The 5349-nt window shown below is 73.0% G+C and overlaps 1 pseudogene across 1 annotated transcript; it reads left to right on the plus strand.

Annotated features, from left to right (window-relative positions):
- The first annotated feature begins 440 nt into the window (after nucleotides 1-440).
- On the plus strand, nucleotides 441-2639 carry LOC311188337 (olfactory receptor 11L1-like; annotated as a pseudogene). The gene is made up of 2 exons: nucleotides 441-1750; nucleotides 2216-2639. The product of its transcript is annotated as an olfactory receptor 11L1-like (transcript).
- Nucleotides 2640-5349: the final 2710 nt, after the last annotated feature.

The following is a 5349-nucleotide window of genomic DNA, read 5'->3' on the forward strand; positions in this document are numbered from 1 at the left end:
GCGGGGAGACAGAAGAGGTCTGTCTCGCCTTGTGGGTCACTCCCTGGCCGGGGATTGAACTCATGCCTTAGTGGCTGGCGACAGCTTCACAGTGCTGAGACTTAATCCTTGCGCCACCAGGGAGGCCCGGCTATTAATTGTATTTCCTGTGTTTGGCTCAGTGAGCCCCTTCTCACCTGTGGTGTTGAAACTGAAACTTCTAGATCTCAGAGAGCCTGGTGAGTGGAGCTTGCTGAGGCCCTCCCCAACTCTTGCGCCCCTTTCGCCTAACGGGTTGAAACCACAGTGGTTTAAAAGCCAGGCGGAGCCGCGCACGTTCTTCCAGAAAGCTGTCGTGGAGACGGGAGTGCTCGAAGACAGTCTCTCATGTTCCAGATAGCACCGAGGATTTTCATGCCTTGTCCGCAGTGCTTTCCAAGGTCTCTTCCCCTCCGCAGGCGATGGAGCCCCCAAATGTGTCTGCTGTCACTGAGTTTCAGCTGCTGGGGTTCCAGAACCTTCTCGAGTGGCAGTCCCTGCTGTTTGCCATCTTTCTGTTCATCTACGTGCTGACGGTGGTGGGGAACGTCGTCATCATTGCCGTGGCGAGCCATGACCGGCGGCTGCACATGCCCATGTACACGTTCCTCAAGCACCTGTCCTTCGTGGAGGTCTGGGACACCTCCACCGTCGTGCCGCTGCTGCTCGCCGGCCTGCTGTCCCGGGGCCGTGCCATCTCCTTCCCCGCCTGCATGGCCCAGCTCTACTTCTTTGTGTTTTTTGGGGCCATGGAGTGCTTCCTCCTGGCCACGATGGCCTGTGACCGCTACCTGGCCGTCTGCAGCCCCCTGCACTACCCCCTCCTGATGCGCCCCGAGACCTGCGCCAAGCTGGTGGCCGTCTCCTGGGTGACCGGGGTGGGCACGGGGTCCTGCCCTGCCTGATGATCTTCAGGCTGGACTTCTGTGGCCCCAACCGGGTCAACCACTTCTTCTGCTACCTGCCCCTCCATGCGGCTCTCCTGCTCCCGCGTCTACCTCACCGAGATGGTCATCTTCGCCCTGTCCATCGCCGGCTGCGCGTGTGCCTACTCCCCACCCTCGTGTCCCACGTCTTCATCGTGGCCGCCATCGTAAGCATCCCCTCCGCCTCCGGCCCGCGAAGACCTTCTCCACGGCGGCTCCCACCTGGCCGTGGTCACCGTCTACTCCGGGACCACGATCTCCATGTATGTGCGCCCCAAAGCCCACCTGTCCCCTGAAATCAACAAGATCATTTCCGTCTTCTACACCGTGGTCCCCCCACTGCGGAACCCCGGCATCTACCATTTGAGGAACAAAGACTTCCAAGAGGCCATGAGGAAAGTGATGACGAGGAGGGGCCGCGTCTGCGGCCTCAGAGCGCAGGGCAGCTTCTCGCTCAGGTGCGGCCAGTCAGCGGGGCCAGGCGAGGCCCAGTGCGGTGGGGCCCTCGGCAGCGGGCGCTGCCCGGGCTGCCGCAGGTGGGGGCTGCTCCCCGCCCCCCCGCCCGCCGGCCACACGCTGTGGCCCCTGCCGGCCCTGCTGTCCTCGCTCTGCCCTCCGGGGTCCCGCCCTGTGGCCGCGGGCTCCGCACGTCCTGTCCCCGTGCACGGCCGGCCCGAGCTCGTGGGGCCGCGGACAGAAGCCGCCCGGGGGCCCGCGCGGGGTGTCCCGGTGTCGCCCCGGCCCGCGGCAGGCGGCCCAGGGGCGCTTCCAAACGCCAGGCTGGTCTGCAGAGACTCAGATCCCGGGTGTGCGTTGAATGGAATCTTAGGAAAAGCAGTCACGGCGGGAGGAGAGGGCGGGGCGGGTGAAGGGGGCAGAGGCGAGAGATGGACGGGCGGGGGGAGGAGGGAACCGAGGGGGAGGGAGGGGGGCGGGGGGGCGGGGGAGGGACAGGCCGCCGTGGCCCGCGTGGCCGCCCCGTGCAGCTGCCATCCCCGCTGACTCTGGACCCGCCGTCGACGCGCCGCTGCTGACCGGCTGCCCCTGCCCCTCCCCGGGTGCCTGTCCCCGCCGGCGTGGGGGCCGGGGCGGCCTGGGGCGTCTCTGCCTCGGTGGCGTCTGTCTCCGGCCTGCAGCGGAGGCCGGCAGTGCCCGCGGCGCCCCCGCTCCCGCCCCCGCCCGGCTCGGGCCGCCCGCCGCCCTCCAGCTCGCCCCGGCCCCAGCGCGGGCCGCGGAGCTGCTCCCGCCTCCCCGGGCCCCCCCGCCCCCAGGACGTCGTCGGGCCCGGGCGAGGCCTTCGGGCCGGGTGAGCGTGGACCAGGGCAGCGCGCGAGGGAGGCGGGGGACGGGCGGGCGCGGACCCGCCGCCCAGAGGCCCGGGAGGCCGAGGCCGGGCCCGCCAAGGGGCAGCGCGAGGGCGCACGGGGCGGCGGACGCCCAGGACCGGCCAGGGCCCCCGGCCGCCGCTTCCCGCCCGCCGCTCACCGCGGGCGCCGACCAGCCACGGGGGCCGCCGCGGGCCGCTCGGCGAGAGACACCGGCGCCCGCAGCTGCGTGAGTGGTGGGGCGACACCTGCAGCAAGCGACGCCCTGAGACCCCGGGCCCCGGGGCGCCTTCGGGGGCCCCCAGAGAAGAGGCGGGGCCTGCAGCCCGCGCCCCCGCCCGTGTCTGAGCGCCGCCAGCCCTGCTTATAGCCGCTCTCAGGCTGCCCCGCCCACACAGCTGATTGGACTGTTTTTCAATCCTGCGGCTGATTGGACCGTTTAGCACCAGTCAGCTGGTAGCTCACACCTGATTGGGCCAGCCCACAAGCCGGGAAGCACAGGTTGCATAAAAAGGCGCTGAGGCGCCGGTCGGCTCTGGCCCCGCTGCCCGGATGCCGGGGCCGGGCGTGGGGCGGGGCTTGGCCAGGCTCTGCGGGGAGTAGCGGGAGGGGTGACCCGCCGCGCCCGGCGGATGCCCAGCGGTGGTCAGCGGCCTGCCAGGCCGGCGCTGTGGGCCTGTCCCTGACCCCCTGCCCTGGCGCCCGCTGTACGGGGAGCAGGCGGGGCTCCCTGCGCACCGAAGAGAGACCTGCGGGCTGAGGCGGGGCTTCCCCGGGTCGGGTCGGGGTGGCGCTGGGGCTCGGAAATCCTCGGGGTTCCCGGGAACAGGACGCGCCCCTGAGCTAACCTGGGGCCGGGCCGGGGCTTCTCGGGCTTGACTGAGGCGGGGCCGGGGCGGGCGGCTGCGTGGACCTGCTGGGCGGGGGGTGGGGGGCGGGCGTGGGGGCTCCGGGGGCGCCATCCCGCGGCAGCCGGGACGCACGGGGCCCTGCGGGGCCGGGAGACGCGTGGGTCGCGAGGAACGCTGCGAAGGCGAAGGCGCCCGCGCGGGCTGCGGGTCAGGCGAGGGGCGCCCGGGGTGCCCGAGTCCTCGGCGGAGGGGCGTCCCTGCGCCCGGCGCCCCCGCCGAGCCCGCACCGAGGCCTGAGGACGCGCGGGCGCGGTGCCCGGTTCCGGGCCCCTAGCGTCCCTGCCTGGCGAGCTGCCTGCGCCCTCCCTGGCGCCGCGGTCCGCGTCCTGGGCGCCCGGGGCGCAGCCCCCCGCCCCCGCTCTTTGGGGCACGGAGTCCTGTGACACCAGCCCCGTCGCCCAATCCCGTCCCCCGCGAGGTCCGGCTCCGCGCGGCCGGGGGGGGGGGCGCAGCCCAGGTGGCCAGGGGCGCTGCTTCTCCCCGGGCGCGCCGACCCCGGAGCCGCCGGGAACGCCCCTCCGCCGGCGGGGGCCGCGGGGCGAGCCGGGCCTGACCCCCGGGCGGGCGGACGCGCCCTGGGCGCTGCCCTGTCCTCTGCAGCCGGCCCGGCCGAGCCGCGGGCCCGGAATGTCCTCGGAGGCTCGGACGCGCGCCCGCCCGCCCCTCGGGCTTCTCTGTGGCCCTGGAGGAGGGTCCTCGCCGGCCGGGCCAGACAGGCGGCAGACGGACCGAGGGGCCCGAGGAGCCGAACCTGCGGGGCGGGGGCCCCTCGGGAAGCACCCGCGGTTTTTGAAAAAAAGACATGTATTTATTTATTCATGCGCACAAGAGCCGGGGTGCAGCCAGCGGCGGGGCAGGGGTGGCGGTGGGGAGAATCCCCAGGACAGCGAGGGGTGGAGCGGGCAGATGGGCTGAGGCGCCGCTGGGGGGCGGCGTGGCCAGAGCATCGGCTGCCCCTGGGGTCTGCACCTGTCCGACCCACTCGGCGCCCGCCTGAGCCTCGGCCCGCGCGCCCTCGGCGCTTCCCGCCTCGGAGCTGGACTTGGGGACTCTGTGGCGCGTCCCTTAACGCCCGCCTTGGCGCTGCTTCTCCTGATTTTCCCTGCAGGCCCCCACCCCTTGCGTGGAGGGGATCCCGCTGCGCCCACCCCGCCTGCGTCCAGTCCTCCGGGCGCGTGACCCGCGAGGGGGGTGGTGCGCGGGGAGCGCCAGAGCCCCTCGGAGCGGGGGCCTGGGCCTGGGAACTGAAGCGGTGGGCGGAGGACACGCGTCTCAGGGGCGTCCCGTTCATCCCTCACGTTGGGTCCTCACCGGACACACCCCCTTCTGCTAGCTGGTTCCCCTCACCGCCCCCCTCCCCATCAGCTCCTGGCGGGACCTTCCCCACAGGGGACAGACAGAGGCTGCCAGGGAGCCCAGGGGCCCCTTTGGTGTCTGCAGCGCGCGCCAGCCTCCTCCGCGGCTCCTCACCCAGGCGCCCTGGCAGGGTGAGCAACGAGTGCGCACCCCGGCCCGCCCCATCACCCCCTCCCCAGCGCGCCCTGCTCTGGGGCTCCCCAGCGGGGCGCGGCCATAGTTTCGCAGTTGAGCGTGGCCCCACGATGGGTCTCAGTCCCCCAGCCCCCCCCCTCCGTCACGGGTGCCCCCAGGCGCCCCGAGGAGCCCAGGAAGACCCCGGGCGCGCCGCTGGCGCTGAGGAGGCGCCCAGTTCGCCTAATGAGCCCTGGGCCTCACAGGGGCGGTTTGGAAAGTGGGGGCTCCGCGCTCCGCTGTCCCCAGCGCGCCTCCCCTGCGCTCCCTCCACGCGGCCGGGGTAGCTGTGCCCCAGGATGGGAGGAGACCCCGGGGACCCCAGGGGCGCCCACAGACACCAGGAGGGCTCCGGACGCGCCTGAAAGACCGACCTGCGCCGTCCCCGGCTCGAGCTGCTGTCCCGGGTCCCATGGGGACTCCAGCAGGGCGCGGAGTCCCCAGCCCGGACCCGGGCCCAGTGGGCGGAAGCGCCCCCCCAGCCCCCGGCCCACACCCGCGCAGGGGACGGGCAAGGCCGCCTTACCGGGCGAGGGGAGCGGGGCGGGGAGCCTTGAGGTCAGCGCCGAGCTCCCCGGCCGCGGTCACCCCGTCCCCCCAAAACCGTAGTCACCTCCCCGCCCCGGGGAATCCCTCGCG

Source organism: Talpa europaea, assembly GCF_964194135.1.
Source record: "Talpa europaea genome assembly, chromosome: 2".
NCBI lineage: Eukaryota > Metazoa > Chordata > Mammalia > Eulipotyphla > Talpidae > Talpa > Talpa europaea.